Source organism: Rana temporaria, chromosome 4 (assembly GCF_905171775.1).
Source record: "Rana temporaria chromosome 4, aRanTem1.1, whole genome shotgun sequence".
NCBI lineage: Eukaryota > Metazoa > Chordata > Amphibia > Anura > Ranidae > Rana > Rana temporaria.
This window is the reverse complement of record NC_053492.1, coordinates 461,649,183-461,667,715: the sequence shown is the minus strand read 5'-3', so window position 1 is coordinate 461,667,715 and position 18,533 is coordinate 461,649,183.

The following is an 18,533-nucleotide window of genomic DNA, read 5'->3' as shown; positions in this document are numbered from 1 at the left end:
TTTTCTTTCTTTGCAACATAGTAACCAGGCAGGAATCATCAATGTAACAAAGACATTAGATTAGAAAGCAGAAGTTAAAGCGGAGGTTCAACCTAAAAAACAAGTTTCTACCATGCCATTTAGCATACTAGCGTGAGCTACAGTATGCCTTTATTTTATTTTTTTTTGCGCCATACTCACAGTGTAATCCGTTAGTTTAGTTTCAGACCCCCCGCGGGGAGTAGGCGTTCCTATGAAGAGGGGAACATGATTGACGTCGGGCTATGGCGCGTCACGCTTCCCGAAAATAGCCGGAGTATGACTCGGCTCTTCACGGCGCTATACAACGCGCACAGACTAGGAGCTGACTGCGCAGGCGCCGTGAAGAGCCAAGTCCTACTCCGGCTATTTTCGGGAAGCGTGACGCGCCATAGCCGGCCGTCAATCATGTTCCCCTCTTCATAGGAACGCCTACTCTGAAACTAAACTAATGGATTACACTGTGAGTACGGCGCCAAAAATAAAAAATAAAGGCATACTGTAGCTCACGCTTTTTTTTTTTTTTAGGGTGAACCCCCGCTTTAAGTACAATACTTTTTTTCAATACACATTACCAGGAAAAACTGGACACCACCCAAGTGGATTTCCACAGAAATAAGAGATACGGATTTATTATTGCTGAAAGCTTCTCTTGTTTTCCTGTTGCCTTCTCTATCTTCTCTCGATATCGATGTTGAAGGTTTGGATATTGCCATTTAAGCTCTGCGATTCCCTATGGATGATCCCTGCTGCATATTCCAGCCAGGAACTCATCACGCTGCGTCCTAATAAATATTTCCACATCATTGACTTATCTCTCAGCCTATGCATGGCGACTTAATTTGCACTCTTGCAGCGTGGTATTTTTCTGGAGGTCCTTAGGGGGTCCGGGCAAGAAAAAGACTCAGGCGGCAAGGCACTCGATCACGCTGGCCGCACCTCCGCACTTCAATAGAATGTTTTTTTTTTTTTTACAATTTTCATCTCATAGTTTACATTTTGTTCTGGTTAACCACTTCAGCCCCGGAAGAATTTACCCCTTCCCGACCAGGCCATTTTTTGCGATTCGCCACTGCGTCGCTTTAACTAACAATTGCGCGGTCGTGCGACGTTGTCCCCAAACAAAATTTACGTCCTTTTTTTCCCCACAAATAGAGTTTTCTTTTGTTGGTATTTGATCACCTCTGTGATTTAAATTTTTTGCGCTATAAACAAAAAAAGAGCGGCAATTTGAAAAAAAAAAACACAATGGCCCGGATTCACAAAGCACTTACGCCGACGTATTTTGAGATACGCCGCGTAAGTGTAAATATGCGCCGTCGTATCTGTGCGCTGTGCCCACAAAACTAGATCAGCCTGCAAATAGGATTCATCGGACGGACGTAACTTTCCTACGCCGGCGTATCGTGGGCGCATATTTACGCTGGACGCATGTGGCGCTCCCATTGATTTTGTATTCAAATATGCAAATGAGGGAGATACGGCGATTCACGAACGTACGTGCGCCCGGCGTAGGCTACGCGCGTAAGTTCTACGTCCGGCTTAAAGTTATTCCCCATAAAGCAGGTGTAACTCAGCACCAGACTTGCACAGGTCAGCTGGAGAGCAGCTGCAGCAGTACCGTTACGGTTGAGCTGAGCAACCACACTTGCAGGACAACACATCTGTACGCCAACATGCCAGGCAGGGCCGCCATCAGTAATTATGGGGCCCCTTACACAGCTTCAGGCATGGGCCTGGGGGGGTGCTGCCGCGAATTGAGAAGAATTGAGAAAGAAGAAATAAAGTAAAATATATATATATAAATAAAGGAACTAAAAAGAATAAAAAAAGAAATAAAAAAAATTGCCATCATTTGCATCTTGGTGAGCAATGGCTTGCTGAATGCAGTGCATGCCTCTCCGCGCTGCGCCGGCGTAGCGTAAAAGAGATACGCTACGGCGGCATAAATATGCGCCGATGTATGTGAATCCGGGCCAATATTTTTAACTTTTTGCTATAATAAATATCCCAAATAAAAAAAAAATTATGGCTCGGATTCAGAAAGGAGATACGACGGCGTATCTCCGGATACGCCGTCGTATCTCTGAGTGTGCGGCGTCGTATCTATGCGCCTGATTCAGAGAATAAGTTACGCATAGATTTCCCTAAGATCCGACCGGCGTAAGTGTCTCACACCGTCGTATCGTAGGCTGCATATTTACGCTGGCCGCTAGGTGGCGCTTCCGTATATTTACGCAATGAATATGCTAATTAGGTAGATACGTCGATTCAGAAACGTACTTCCGGCCGGCGCATTTTTTTACGTCGTTTACGTTAGGCTTTTTCCGGCGTAAAGTTACCCCTGCTATATGAGGCGTAGCCAATGTTAAGTATGGACGTCGTTCCCGCGTCGAGTTTTGAAAATTTTACGTTGTTTGCGTAAGTCGTTCGCGAATAGGGCTGTACGTAAGTTACGTTCACGTCTAAAGCATTGACGATTTGCGGCGTTATTTCGAGCATGCGCACTGGGATTTTTTCACAAACGGCGAATGCGCCGTTCGTAAAAAACTTCAAATACGTGGGGTCACATGTAATTTAAATAAAACACGCTCACATCATCCACATTTGAATTAGGCAGGCTTACGCCGACACACATACGTTACGCCGCCGTAACTTAGAGCGCAAGTTCTTTCTGAATACGGAACTTGCGCCCAAATTTATGGTGGCGTACCGTATCTGAGATACGTTACACCACCCGGAAAGATACACCAATGTATCTGAATCCGGCCCCAAGTCTTTATCAGTTTAGGCCGATATGTATTCTTCTAGATATTTTTGGTAAACAAAATCGCAAAAGGGGAAAATAAGGGATAGATTTATGGCCTTTTTATTATTATTTTTTTACTAGTAATGGCGGCGATCAGTGGATTTTATCGTGACTGCGACATTGCGGCGGACACATCGGACACTTTTTTGGGACCATTGACATTTATCAAAGATACAAATAGCCACTGATTATTATTATTATTATACAGGATTTTCATAGCGCCAACAGTTTGCGCAGCGCTTTACAACATGAGGGCAGACAGTACAGTTACAATACAATTGAAAACAGGAGGAATCAGAGGGCCCTGCTCCTTAAAGGATTACTGTATAAATGTCACTGGCAGAGAAGGGGTGAACACTAGGGGGCAATCAAGGGGTTAACTGCGTTCCCAGGGAGGTGTTTCTAACAGTGAGGGGATGGGACTGATTGGAGGAGGAGACAGATCGCTGTTCCTATTTAGTAGGAACAGACAATCTGTTTCTGCTCCCCTGTCATAACAGGCATTTGTGTGTTTACACATACAAATCCTTGTTCTGGCTCTCGTGTGCGATCGCAGGTGGCCGGTGGCAATCGCGCCCACCGGCTATGCGCATGCAGCGGGCGCTCGCACCTGCTATGGCTCTTAAAGGAGCCGCCTTATATAGAGCCATCCTGCTGCCGTATATATACAGGAGCGGGTTGGGAAGCGTTTAAATAGTAACTCCACTCCCCCCCCACCCCACACCACCTTGTCCCTATGTTGATGGGGACAAGGGCCTCTTCCCCACAACCCTGGGCTGTGGTTGTGGGAGGGTCTGTTGGCTGGGGGCTTATCAGAATCTGGAAGCCGCCTTTAACCCCGGCCCCCTTCTATGTGAATGAGTATGGAGTACATAGTGCCCCTACCCATTCACCGAAAAATGTAAAAGTGAATAAAGACAGTACAAGAGTTTTTGACAACTGCAGGAGCGTTCGTTGGCGAGCGTAGCTTTTTTCCCCCCAGTTCTTCATAAACGTTGGCGTTGGCGTCGTGATTGACGCTGTATTCACATCGAGGGACTTTTTTTTTTTTTTAATAAAACATCCTTTAAAAACTTTATGTATATATTTTTTGGTGAATGGGTAGGGGTACTATGTACTCCATACTCATTCACATAGGGGGGGGTCGGGATCTGGGAGCCCCCTTGTTAAAAGAGGCTTCCAGATCCCGATAAGCCCCCCGTCCGCAGACCCCCACAACACAGCCCAAGGTTGTGGGGAAGAGGCCCCTTGCATTGTGGGGAAGGTGGTTTGGGGTGGGGGGGCATGTAGCCTGGTATTGTTGGGCGGGGGGTGCTTGCTTGTCCCCTGCCTTTCCTGACCTGCCAGGCTGCATGCTTGGATAAGGGTCTGGTATGTATTTTGGGGGGGAACCGAAATAATTTAAATAAAAAAAATGGTGTGGAGTTCCCCTCCAAATCCATACAGACCAGATGGATGCCGTTTTTTTTACAAATTTCTTTAGCCGTCAGTTCTTTTCTTTATATTCAGCTGTCAGTGGGAAACCCCGCTGACAGCTGATGACTCATTGGTTGTTAAGGATGTGGCGGCTGGCTTGCCGGCCCGCTCCTTAGCAACCAGCTGTATACAGTGTTTTTAAAGGGGGGGAAAAAGCATTCAAAAATGCATCAAAAATGTGTGTTTCTGGTGCGACTACACGCAAAACACAATCTGCTACATGAAAAAAAGTACCCCGGCCCTTTCCAAAATTGCACCAGCTAAAAAACGCATAGATGTGTACGTGTACCATAGGAAACCATGTTAAATAGACTGTAGTCCGTTTCTGCAAAAGGGAAAATGCACAAAAAAGGTGGGAACGTAGGGTAACTGAGTAACTGCAGTGTGAGCTGGAGTTTGCCTTCAATTTGTTAGTGTATCTAAATCCGTTAGTATATCTAACACTCCCCTCCCCATAGACTGACAATGCTGCTGTCCAAAGGTGTCCCTGTGCGCCTTCACCCAGAGTGGGGGCGCTCTAATACAGGAGGTGTATTACTGGCCCTGGATCACCAGGTGAAAAACAGAAGGAAAGCCTAAAAAATAAAAAAAATGCAGTCGCCACACCTAATAATTGGCACGCTCCAATATATAACATTTTGGGTTTTGTTTAATACCGCTTTGCCGCCCACCCACCGTCAAATGACGGCTGGGCGGTGCGGCTCTCATTCTGGGTGGACTCTTTAACCATGTGATCGGCTGTGACCAATCACAGCCGGTCACATATACACACGGAGATGCCGGTAATCGGCGATCCTCGCCTCACACTGACAGAGTGTGAGGAGAGGAGAGCCAATCAGCGGCATCTCCTCACAGGGGACAGCTAGGTATGTAATCAGGGCACTGATCATCGGTGCCCTGATTACAAATAAGTGCCCACCAGCGCCAGCAATCAGTGCCAACCAGTGCCCATAATTGCCACCAACCTGTGCCCAAAAGTACCGGCAACCAGTGCCCAAAAGTGATGCCAGTCAGTGCTGGCTATTAGTGCTGCCCATCAATGCCCATCACTGCTCATGCCCATCAATTCCACCCATCAATGCCCATCATGGTGCCTATCCATGCCACCTATCTCTGCCCACCAATGCTGCTTATCTGTGCCCACCATTGCCGCCTGTCTGTGCCCACCAGTGCCACCTATCTGTGCCCAGCACCCACCAGGGCCACCCATCAGTGCCGCCTGTGAGTGCTCCTCAGTGCCACATATCAGTGCCACCTATCAGTGCCCATAAGTGCGACATATTTGTGCCTCCTCATCAGTGCCGTCTCATCAGCGCAACTTCAGGTGCGACTTTGGAGACATTCATGCGCAGATGTGTGTGCAAGTTGCACCCTAAATTGCCAGAAGTAGGGCAGGAACGACTTTTTCAAAGCACTGCAAAGTCGCGCCGCAGCGATTTGGACACGGCTATTGCCGACAATAAGGTGCGACTTGTCATGCGATTTCATCAGTCAAATCCCATGACAAGTCGCTCCAATGTGAACGAGGAGAAGTACATGCAAAGCTCATTGAGCTGGGCTTCTCCTGTGAGTGAGTGAGTGAGTGAGTGACTTATATAGCGCAGCAAATGCGAACTTAATCGCCTCAAGGCGCTTGACATCCAGAGTCGTACCGGTCCTTCAGAAGAGGTGGGTCTTTAGTTTTTTCCTAAAGGCCCGATGGTTTTCCTCCAGGCGGATGGTAGTGGGTAGAGCATTCCAGAGCCGAGGTCCTTGGACCGAAAATCTGCGTTCTCCCTTCGATTTGTAGCGGGATTTAGGAATTTGGAGAAGGTTTTGGTTGGTTGATCGGAGCACGCGCTTGGTGACGTAGGGTTTTATTTTCTCGCTTAAGTATTGGGGAGAGTTCCCCTGTATACATTTGTGGGTGAGGCAGAGTGTCTTGAATGTCACCCTGTCCTGTACGGGCAGCCAGTGGAGGGATCTCAAGGCCGGGGAGACTGATTCCCACGGCTTTTTACCTGTTACCAGTCTGGCTGCCGTGTTCTGGACGACTTGTAGACGTGACATCTGGTATTTCGGTAGTCCTAAATAGAGGGAATTTGCGTAGTCGAGTCGTGAATTGATGATAGTTCCAACCACTACAGCTCTGTCTTCTTCCGGGATGAAGGGGATGAGTCTACGTAGCATGCGGAGCAGGTGATGAGAACTGCTGACAACTGATCCTATTTGTGCATCCATCGTCATGTCTGCGTCAAAGATGACTCCGAGGCTTTTGACTTTGTTGCTTGGCGCAATGGTTTGTCCGAGGATGGTGGGTGGTATCCATGTGGTCCTAGAAATGGATTTCCTATTTGCGTGCAGGGTGAGTAGCTCTGTTTTGGATCCGTTGAGTTTGAGGGAGCTTTCAGTCATCCAATTGTCGATCAGTGTGAGGCATTTTCCAAGTTCATGAAATTGTTCTTTTTTGTTGGTGATTCGAAGGTAAAGCTGCGTGTCGTCAGCATAGGAGTGGTAGCGCAGGTCCTGTTTGCTGATGATTTTGAGGAGCGGGCGGATGTAGATGTTGAAGAGTACGGGTGAGAGGGGCGATCCTTGCGGGACTCCGCATGTAACGGTCCGTGTTTCTGATGTAAAACCTCCAAGTTTCACGGTCTGAGTGCGATTTCCTAGGAAAGATGCGAACCACGGTAGGGCCGCGTCCGAGACTCCTGCTACTTCTTTGAGTCGTGTGAGCAATATGTTGTGGTCTACCGTGTCGAAGGCTGCGCTAAGGTCCAGCAGCACTAGGAGACAGGATTCTCCATCATCTGCTGCTTCGAGGGCGTCATCCCATATCTTGAGAAGAGCCGTTTCTGGGCCGTGGCCTGGGCGAAAACCTGATTGTAGAGGATCTAGGAGTTTGTGATCGTCCAGGTGTGGCTGAAGCTGTTGTACTACTGCTTTCTCCATGATCTTGGAGATCGTGTTGAGGCTTGTTACCGGTCTGCGCTGGTTTGGGTCTTTCGGGTCGAGGTTGGGTTTCTTTAAGAGGGGTTTTATTATGCCTTGCTTGAGGTTGTTAGGGACTATCCCTTCCCTGAATGATTGGTTTATGATGTGCGTTATGGTGGGTGCCAAAATGTCCGTGCATTCTTTCAAAAGTTTTGTAGGAATGATGTCATTGGGTGATGTGTTGTCTCGGAGGCTTCCGATGATGTTTTTTGTGGTGTCGATTGTAATTGGGACCAGCTCAAAAATCGTCGATCGTGGGTTATTTATGTTGATTTCTTCTTCTAGCTGTATCTGAATGTGGTCGGTGTGCTTTTTCTGTTGAACTGTTGCCCGAATCGTTTCGATTTTTTCGATGAAAAAGTCAGATAGCTCATTGCAGAATTCCTGTGTTTCACTTGCAGGGGGGTCCAAGCAGGAGGGGTTCATAGTCTTAGCGACTAGTTGAAAAAGTTCCCGTGGACGGTTTAGGGCTTTGGAGATTTTGTGTGCGAAATGGTCTTTTTTAGCTTTAAAAATCGCTTTGTGGTAGTTCTTGGTGAGGGTTTTGTACTTTGTGAGGTTTTCTTTTGATGGGTTCCTCCTCCAGGCTCCTTCAGCTCTTCTGCGATCCTGTTTCAGTAGAGTGAGAGTGTCGTTGAACCAGCCCGAGTTGTTTTTCCGGCTGAGAGCTCTGCGTTTCGGAGCGACTGTGTCTGCTGTTTGTAGTAACGCTTTGTTTAAAGCGTTGAGTGTTTGTTCCGTTGAGTGGTTCCGATTTGGTACTTCTATTTTTGTCGCTAGGGTGGTTTTGAAGAGCTCAGAGTGTAGTTTCTTCTGCGATCTTGCCCAGTGTATAGTTGTAGGGGGTTTGGGTTTTTGAAAGATGGTATCGGTGGTTAATATGAATTTGATGGCGTGGTGGTCCGTCCAAGGTAAAGGTCTGTTGTCCAATTTTCTGATAATCACGTTTTGTTTGAAGATGAGGTCTAAAGTGTGACCTGACGTATGTGTTGAAGTCTTTATCAGTTGCTGCAGACCGCGTTCTTCGAGTTGGTCGATGCAGGCGGTAGCGATGGGATCCTGAGTTGAGTTAGCCCAGAGGTTGAAGTCCCCAAGTAGCAGCAGGTTTTTAGTTTTGTGGATCACAGTTCATTCTGCACTCCTGTGACCAGGGGAGGGCTGGGCTGGGGGGCAGGGTGGCAGTTGCCTCCCGGGCTGCCCTAACTTATGTTCAAAATGCCCGCTACCATTTTATTTTTCATTCTGGTCTTGGAAGTCGGGCCGACCACTAGGTGTTGCATTCCTGGGAGTTGTAGTCCACACTCAAGCTCCCGGTGGATGGAAAACAGAGCAGCGCAGAGGAGACTACAACTCTCTGGGACCGGTTTCTTGGAAGCAGGCAGAGGCAGGGCATGCCAGGGAGTCGGGATGCAGGGCTGGGCGCTGGCTGCAACTTGACCCCAAGACCAGGAGCATTACCCCCCCCAGGAGGCCATGGCGTGCAAGGACCTTCTGATCCCCAGGTTAGGGTCAGTGTTTAGGGGTTATGGTTTAGGGTTAGGATTAGGGGTCAGGGTTTAGGGTTAGGGTTTAGGGTTAGGGGTCAGGGTCAGGGTTTAGGGTTAGTGTTAGGGGTTAGGGGTTAGGGTTTAGGGTTAGGGTTTAGGGTTAGGGTTAGGGTTTAGGGTTAGGGTTTAGGGTTAGTGTTAGGGGTTAGGGTTAGGGTTTTGGGTTAGGGTTAGGGTTTAGGGTTAGGGTTAGGGTTTAGGGTTAGTGTTAGGGGTTAGGGTTTATGGTTAGGGTTTAGGGTTAGGGGATAGGGTTAGGGTTCAGGGTTAGGGTTTAGGGTTAGTGTTAGGGGTTAGGGGTTAGGGTTTAGGGTTAGGGTTTAGGGTTAGGGTTTAGGGTTATGGTTAGGGGTTAGGGTTAGGGGTTAGGGTTAGGGTTTGGGGTTAGGGTTTAGGGTTAGGGTTAGGGTTAGGGGTTAGGGTTAGGGGTTAGGGTTTGGGGTTAGGGTTTAGGGTTAGGGTTAGGGTTAGGGTTTAGGGCTAGGGGTTAGGGTTAGGGTTTAGGCTTAGGGTTTGGGTTTCCCATTGAAGAATATGGCTAGGACTCAGGAATTGGAACAGGGACCTCCCCTAAAGGTCAAAGGTCAGAAGGCGGGTTCCCAGAGGTCAAAGCTCACAGGGCGTGGCTGACCCACCCCCACCAAAGTGTACCGCCTACCCCAACTCAGTCGGGGAATGAACAAGTCGGGAAAAGCGTCTTGTAACCTGTCCCAGTGATCAGGCTGCATTGATGGGCACTGGAGCTGGCTGCACTGGTGAGGCTGCATTGACAAACCAGATGGGCCATGGATGGTGAGCTGATACGGTGGTTCAATGACTGGACTTGCCCCCCCAGGCCTAAGGCTGCCAGCCCTCCCCTGCCTGTGACCCGTTTTCAGCAGACGGCGGGCTTCAGCCCGCTGTCGGCTGACGTCACAGAGATGGTCCAGGCTCGGGAAAGATGGCGATCATATGTCGGGATCCGCCCACATGCCTGGACCGGCATCTGGCTCAGCCTCTCAGAGAGTCACTGAGAGCCTGAGCCGGACCACCCCCTCTAAAAACTGGGGGAGGGGCAAGAGCAGAAAGCCGTTGACTGACCGTCACTGACTCTCTGCTCAGGGAGCTTTGAGAACCGAGCGATCAGCAGTGTTTGATCGATCAGTTCTCATTGTAGCCATGGGAGTCACTGGAGATATAACATTGAAACAAAGTTTCCGTTTTTTACAAGATAAGATACAACAACCCACAACATCCAATCATTTATAATAGGACCTCACACATTGTAATCTGATTGGCTGCTGATCCAGAATGGAAATAATGGATCTCTTACCCCTAGGTAAAAATCCCCCCTCCTCCCAGGACAAATCCCTCCCCCTGCTGAAATCCCCCCTCCTCCCAGGACAAATCCCTCCCCCTGCTGAAATCCCCCCTCCTCCCAGGACAAATCCCTCCCCCTGCTGAAATCCCCCCTCCTCCCATGACAAATCCCTCCCCCTGCTGAAATCCCCCCTCCTCCCAGGACAAATCCCTCCCCCCTGCTGGAATCCCCCCTCCTCCCAGGACAAATTTCCCCCCTCTGCTGAAATCCCCCCTCCTCCCAGGACAAATCCCTCCCCCCTGCTGAAATCCCCCTCCTCCCAGGACAAATCCCTCCCCCCTGCTGGAATCCCCCCTCCTCCCAGGACAAATTTCCCCCCTCTGCTGAAATCCCCCCTCCTAGCACAAATCTGTCCTTGCCCTGTCCCCACTCCCAGCTCAAATCCTCTCTCTCTCTTAAAAATCTCCCGCAGCACAAATCCCCACCCCCAAACAAAAAACACTCCTACCACAAATACACCATGATCATCCCTACTATCAAAAATCCCCCCCCCCAAAAAAAATCACACCTCCTAGCACAATTCCTCTACCTCTCAAATTTCCCCTCCGAGTACACATCCTCTCCTCCCACTACAAATCCACACCCCCACACACACGCACATATTCCCCTACTAGCACAAATCCCCCCCCCCAAAAAAACTTCCCCTCCTACCACAAACCACCTTCCCCTCTACCATATCAGCTCTTCTAGCACAAACACCCCAAATCACCCCTCCCATCACAAATCCTCTTCCCTCATCCCAACGCAAACCCCCCAAATCACCTTTCCTAGCACCCAAAGTCCCTCTACTAGAACAATTCTTACCTTCTGCTGCCCTCCACATTCCCCCACCCAACTCCCCTCCCAGCTCAAATCCTCTCTCTCTTCAACCCCCCCCCCCAGGACAAAATCCCCCTGACCACAAATCCCCCCCTCCACACACACACATTTCCCCTACTAGCAGACATATGCCCTGAGCATCCCTACTAGCACAAATCCCCCCTCCCAAAAAAACTTCCCCTCCTAGCACAAATCACCTTTCCCTCTACCATATTACCTCTTCTAGCACAAACACTACAAATCACCCCTCCCAGCACAAATCCTCTTCCCTTATCCCAACACAAATCTCCTTAAATCACCCCTCCCAGCACAAATCATCTTTCCAATCCCAACACAAATCTCCCTAGATCACCCCTCCCAGCACAAATCCTCTTCCCTTATCCCAACACAAATCTCCCTAAATCACCCCTCCCAGCACAAATCCTCTTTCCAATCCCAACACAAATCTCCCTAAATCACCCCTCCCAGCACAAATCCTCTTCCCCATCCCCTCTTCCAACACAAATCTCCCTAAATCACCCCTCCCAGCACAAATACTCTTCCCCATCCCCCCTTCCAACACAAATCTCCCTAAATCACCCCTCCCATCACAAATCCTCTTCCCCTCTCCCAACACAAATCTCCCTAAATCACCCCTCCCAGCACAAATCCTCTTCCCCATCCCAACACAAATCTCCCTAAATCACCCCTCCCAGCACAAATCCTCTTTCCCATCCCAACACAAATCTCCCTAAATCACCCCTCCCAGCACAAATCCTCTTTCCTCATCCCAACACAAATCTCCCTAAATCCCCCCTCCCAGCACAAATCCTCTTCCCCATCCCCCCTTCCAACACAAATCTCCCTAAATCACCCCTCCCAGCACAAATCCTCTTTCCCATCCCAGCACAAATCCTCTTCCCCATCTCCCCTTCCAACACAAATCTCCCTAAATCACCCCTCCCAGCACAAATCCTCTTTCCCATCCCAGCACAAATCCTCTTTCCCATCCCAACACAAATCTCTCTAAATCACCCCTCCCAGCACAAATCCTCTTCCCCACCCCCCCCCCTTCCAACACAAATCTCCCTAAATCACCCCTCCCAGCACAACTCCTCTTCCCCACCCCCCTTCCAACACAAATCTCTCTAAATCACCCCTCCCAGCACAAATCCTCTTCCCCACCCCCCTTCCAACACAAGTCTCCCTAAATCACCCCTCCCAGCACAAATCCTCTTCCCCTCTCCCAACACAAATCCCCCCAAATCACCTTTCCTAGCACCCTGCCCAAATGACTCCTCCTAGAGCAATTCTCACCTTCTGCTGCCCTCCAAATTCCCCCCACCCAACACAAATCCCTTCCCCGCTAAAATACTCATGGTGCCCCGCTCCACCTTCCCCCCACCTCACATGATACCAGTGCCCAGGGCAGCCGCACCTCCTGCCCACCTCTTGTCCCGGCCCTGGCGATAGCAGCTATTTGTGAAATACAAGACCCTTAAAAATAATAAAATCAGATGATTTGAGGATTATTAACCACTTTAGCCCCGGACCATTTGGCTGGTCAAAGACCAGAGCACTTTTTGCGATTCGGCACTGCGTCGCTTTAACTGACAATTGCGCGGTCGTGCGACGTGGCTCTCAAACAAAAATGGCGTCCTTTTTTCCCCCACAAATAGAGCTTTCTTTTGGTGGTATTTGATCACCTCTGCGGTTTTTCGTTTTTGCGCTATAAACAAAAATAGAGCGACAATTTTGAAAAAAATATATATTTTTTAATTTTTGCTATAATAAATATTCCCCAAAAATATATCAGTTTCGGCCGATACGTATTCTTCTACATATTTTTCGTTAAAAAAAATCGCAATAAGCGTTTATTGATTGGTTTGCGCAGCAGTTATAGCGTTTACAAAATAGGGGGTAGTTTTATGGCATTTTTATTAATATTTTTTTTTTACTAGTAATGGCGGCGATCAGCGTTTTTTTTTTTTTCGGTACTGCGACATTATGGCGGACACATCGGACACTTTTTGGGACCATTGGCATTTTTATAGCGATCAGTGCTATAAAAATGCATTGGATTACTATAAAAAATGCCACTGGCAGGGAAGGGGTTAACACTAGGGGGCGGGGAAGGGGTTAATTATGTTCCCTGTGTGTGTTCTAACTGTAGGGGGGGGGGGGGTGGCCTCACTAGGGGAAATGACTGATCGCTGTTTATACATTGTATAAACAGAAAATCAGCATTTCCCCCGCTGACAGGACCGGGAGCTGTGTGTTTACACCCACAGCTCCCAGTCCCCGCTCTGTACCGAGCGATCGCGTGTGCCCGGCAGGGATTGCGCCCGCCAGGGCACGGGAGTCGGGGGCGAGCCCCTAGTGGCCTGCGCGAGAGCCGACGTTATTTTACGTGCTCTCGCGCAGGGGAGCCAACCTGCTGCCGTAAAACAACGGCGGCTGGTCGGCAACCAGTTAATCCCCAAAGCAAAACTGTTATACATTGCAGCTTGGACAGCGCGCTTTAAAAAATTTTCCCTCAACAATTGTGTGTTGTCGGATTTTCCGATTGTATACACACGTCCGTCGGACAAACTCCAAAGTACAAACACGCATGCTCAGAAGCACTGCTCACCATAACCCAACATTAGCAGAAGTTGCCCAAAGGGTGGCGCTAAAGAGCTGAAAAACCACATAGTTTTGTGTTTGTTGGCCGACAATTCTTTGCCGTTTGTATGCAAGACAAGTTCCTGGCCAACGCCCTTCAGACAAAAGTTCTACGCTTTGTCCGATGGAATTCCGATCGTGTGTATGAGGCTTAAGATGGACTAATACACACGATCGGCTTTCCATTGGACAAAGCCGTGGAATTTTTTTCCGAAGGGCGTTGGCCGTGAACGTGTTCGAAACTGTGGGCTAGATTCAGAGAGAATTTACACCGGCGTATCTATAGATACGCAGCGTAAATTCAAATCTGCGCCGGCGAATCTTCTTTCTGTATTCAGAAAGCAAGATACGCCAGAATTAGGCTAAGATCCGACTGGCGTAAGTCTCTTACGCCGTCGTATCTTAGGGTGCATATTTACGCTGGCTGCTAGGTGGCGCTTCTGTTGTTTTCGGCGTAGAATATGCAAATGACTTATATTTTTTACGGTGTTTGCGCAAGGCTTTTTCCGGCGTAACGTTGCTCCTGCTTCTATGAGGCGTACGCAATGTTAAGTATGGACGTCGTTCCCGCGTCAAATTTCGAATAGGGCTGGACGTAATTTCCGTTTACATCGAAACCAATACGTCCTTGCGGCGTACTTTGGAGCAATGCACACTGGGATATGTACACAGACGCGCATGCGCCGTTCGTAAAAAACATCAATCACGTCAGGTCATCACATATTGGCATAAAACACGCCCCCCCTTCCACATTTGAATTAGGCACGCTTACGCCGGCCGCATTTACGCTACGCCGCCGCAACTTAGGAGGCAAGTGCTTTGTGAATACAGCACTTGCCTCACTTACTTACGGCGGCGTAGCGTAAATACGATACGCTACGCCGCCGTAACAATGCGCGATTCTGCCTGAATCTAGCCCTATGTGTTTTTTCAGCTCTTTAGCGCCACCCTTTGGGAAACTTCTGCTATTGTTGTCTGATGGTTAGCATTGGTTCGGAGCATGCGTGTTTGTACTTTGGATTTGTGTACACACGATCGGATAATCCAACAGAACACATTTGATGTTGGACAATTTGAGAGCACGACTACCCAACATTTGTTGTCTGAAATTCCGACAACAATTGTCCGATGGAACATACAGACAGTCGGATTATCCGACACAACACGTCCGTCGAACAATTATTGTCGGAATATCCAATCGTGTGTACGGGCCTTCATTGATTAAAGCAGAAGTTTAACAAACCCGTTTTCAGCAGTGACAGTCAACAGTTATTTTACTTTTTTGGGATAAAAAGTTTTACATGAATAAATAAAAGCTGATCATTGTAAGCACCCCTGTCAGTGTTAAAGGGTTTGTCTCAAACCTCTTATTCCTGGACAGCTTGGTTTGTTAAAACCCAACTCAATAAAAACTCAACCTCCTGCCTTGCAGTTTGGCTGTGCCTGCGCATTTATTTCTAGGGGATGGTAAGAGCGTTCTACTTACCTGATCTCTGAGTCCTCAGGAGCGGAGGATCGGGTAAGTTACAAGCGCGCTTCCAATTCCTCTAGACCTAGACAAGCAGTTAACCCTTTCAGTGAAGGTGCAGCCCAACTGCAAGGGAGGAGTTTTGTTTTCCTGGGGTTCAACTTTAACCCCTTCACCCCGACCTATGCAAATTTGCGTTCATGGCTTGAAAGGGTTAAACCGGGGTGATGGATGCAGCTGCCGTTTTTTAGAACGGGTGGTCAGCTCTTTAGTGAAAACAACCAATGCAGGCTAAAAGCATGTTCGGCTGTTATCCTAAAGGAGCAGGAGGAGCGGGAGGAGCGGAAGGAGCAGAAGGAGCGGGAGGAGCGGAAGGAGCGGGAGGAGTGGAAGGAGCGGGAGGAGCGGAAGGAGCGTGAGGAGTGGGAAGAACGTCAGGAGCAGAAGGAGCGGCAGGAGTGGGAGGAGCGGCAGGAGCGGAAAGAGCGGCAGGTGCGGGAGGAGCGGGAAAAGGAGTGGGAGGAGCGGCAGGAGCGGGAGAAGGAGTGGGAGGAGTGGAGGGAGCAGCAGTAGCGGTAGGAGCGGGAGAAGGAGTGGGAGGAGTGGAGGGAGCGGGAGAAGGAGTGGGAGGAGTGGAGGGAGCGGGAGGAGCGGGAGAAGGAGTGGGAGGAGTGGAGGGAGCAGCAGTAGGGGTAGGAGCGGGAGAAGGAGTGGGAGGAGTGGAGGGAGCGGCAGGAGCGGGAGGAGCGGGAGGAGTGGGAGGAGCGGCAGGAGCGGAAGGAGCGGGTGGACGAAAAAATCCATCGGATTAGATTCCATCAGACATCCGATCGTGTGTACGAGGTTTCAGGCTGGCCATACATTATATAAGTCCATCCAGTTCAACCATAAAAAAATATATATATAATATCATACAATCCCATATACCCAATTCTATACCCACAGTTGATCCAGAGGAAGGCGAAAAACCCCAGCAGGGCATGATCCAATTTGCTACAGCAGGGGAAAAAATTCTTCCTGATCCCCTCGGATTTTCCCCGGATTACATATGACTCTTGAGCTACAAGTTGGAGACCACTCATAGTAATGTAAAATAAGTGCTTCATCAAAGGTAACCGAGAGCTACGTATGACTCCTGAGCAGCAACTTGGAGACCACTAAGGCTGGTCATACATTATATCATTTTCTAGAACAACTTTCCTTTAGATTTGCAAAAAAAAACATGTAACATGAGGTCAAACCTAAAAACACTTTCAATTTGTATGCAGTCAGGCAGGTCCTTGCACTACATAGCATGAAGAAATAATTTGGGGGCGGCTGCACTTCCAAAAATCATTTTATTGAAGCTTCAAATGACAAGTGGTTGACAGATGGAGCAGGGGACAAAAAGGTAGATGCGTTTCACACAAATGTTAGCTCTTAGTCATTACCTGGTAATGATTTGGTAACAACTAAGCTCTAACATTTGCGTGAAACGCGTCTACCTCTTTGTCCCCTGCTCCATCTGTCAACTACTTGAACGCGTCTACCTCTTTGTCCCCTGCTCCATCTGTCAACCACTTGAACGTGTCTACCTCTTTGTCCCCTGCTCCATCTGTCAACCATATGAAGCTTCAATAAAAGGATTTTTGGAAGTGCAGCCGCCCGGAATTATGTCTTCACGTTACACAGCATGCGAGCTGGGCTAGCGCCTGACTAGTGTGTGTGGGGAATAACCAGAGACTCGCTCACCTGGAGCAGCTTTTCTTGTTCCTTGCACTATATAGTTGAAAGTAAATGTAACGGAATGACCCGTGACACCCAGAGACTTTGGAAGGATGGGGGGTACTCCTGTGCCAGCGTCACTAATGACTCTTGGGTCTAGGGTCACACTGTGCCCCTTTTGGGCATAGGGTGACTGATAACTGATAATTCATGTATTGCAGGCGATCTGGACATATTACAGGTGATTTCATGCTGACCCACACCAGGTCAATAGGCTCCTGAAAGACATGTGATGGAAATACTGTGTTGTGTCTATTGTACTGATATAGTCTGAAAGGTCAGATGTCTCCTTTCAGGGGTAGGGAATTAGCATGTAAAGGAATGTGACTTGTCAAGCTGTATGCGGAGACAGGCTGTCTGGATAATGACTAATAATTAACTCAACTGAATGTCAATGTCTAAGAGAAGGTGTATTAAAGCCCCCTATTGTGTGATGTGTGGGTGGAGTGTGTCTTTGTCCCTGTGATTAACTGTAACATGCTTGTACTGTATATAAGAAAGCTTAAATACCATTAAAAGTATTCATTCATACATTTTGAAACCAGAGAACAGAGCGCATGTCTCGTTTATTCTGGGAAATGAGATGGATCGTGTCTGCTGGCTTGTCTGACTGTCGGATAAGCTGTCGTGGGGCGATGGAATGGGAATATCGTAAATGGTGGTGACCGCTACAGTAAATATAAAGGAAATTGAATAAGACAATTCTATAATGTATGACCAGATAAATGGTAATGTCAAATAAGTGCTTCATCAATGGTAACTAAGAGCTACATAAAACTCCTAAGCTACAAGTTGGAGACCACTGATGGTAATGTAACATAAGTGCTTCATCAAAGGTAACTGAGTGCTACATATGACTCCTGAGCTACAACTTGGAGACCATTGATGGTAATGTAAAATAGATGCTTCATCAAAGGTAACTGAGAGCTACATATATAACCCCTAAGCTGTAAATTGGAGAGCACTAATGGTAATGTAATATATAAGTGCTTCAAGAATAGTAACTGAGAGCTGAAACTTGGGTAGACCACTGATTGTCATGTAAAATAGGAGCTTCATCAAAGAAAACTGAGAGCAACGTATGACTCCTGGGCTGCAACTTGGAGACCACTAAGGCCAGCCATATATAGGTGGATTCAGAAAGACTTAGGCTGGCTTATCAGTAGATACGCCAGCCTAAGTCTGAATTTGCGCCGGCGCTAATTTAAGCGTATTCTGGTAACCAGATACGCTTAAATTAGGCTCAGATACGAGCGGCATAAGTGTCTTACGCCGTCGTATCCTAAAGTGTAATTTTTAGGCTGGCCGCTAGGTGGCTCCATTAACATAAAACATGCCCCCTTAGCCGAATTTGAATTAGGCGCCCTTACGCCTGCCCGATTTACGCTACGCCGCCGTAACTTAGCAGGCAAGTACTTTGTGAAGCATGTACTTGCCTCGCTAACTTACGGCGGCGTAGTGTAAATGCCATACGCTACGCCGCCGCAACTATGCTGCCTATCCTGAATCCAGCTAATAGTGTACAATTTTCTGGTACAACTTTCCTTAAGGTTTTCCAAAACCATATAATATGAGGTCACACATAAATGCTTTCAATTTGTATGAAATCAGGGATGCCCTTACACCACATAGTTGAAGGCAAATCTAAAAAAAATC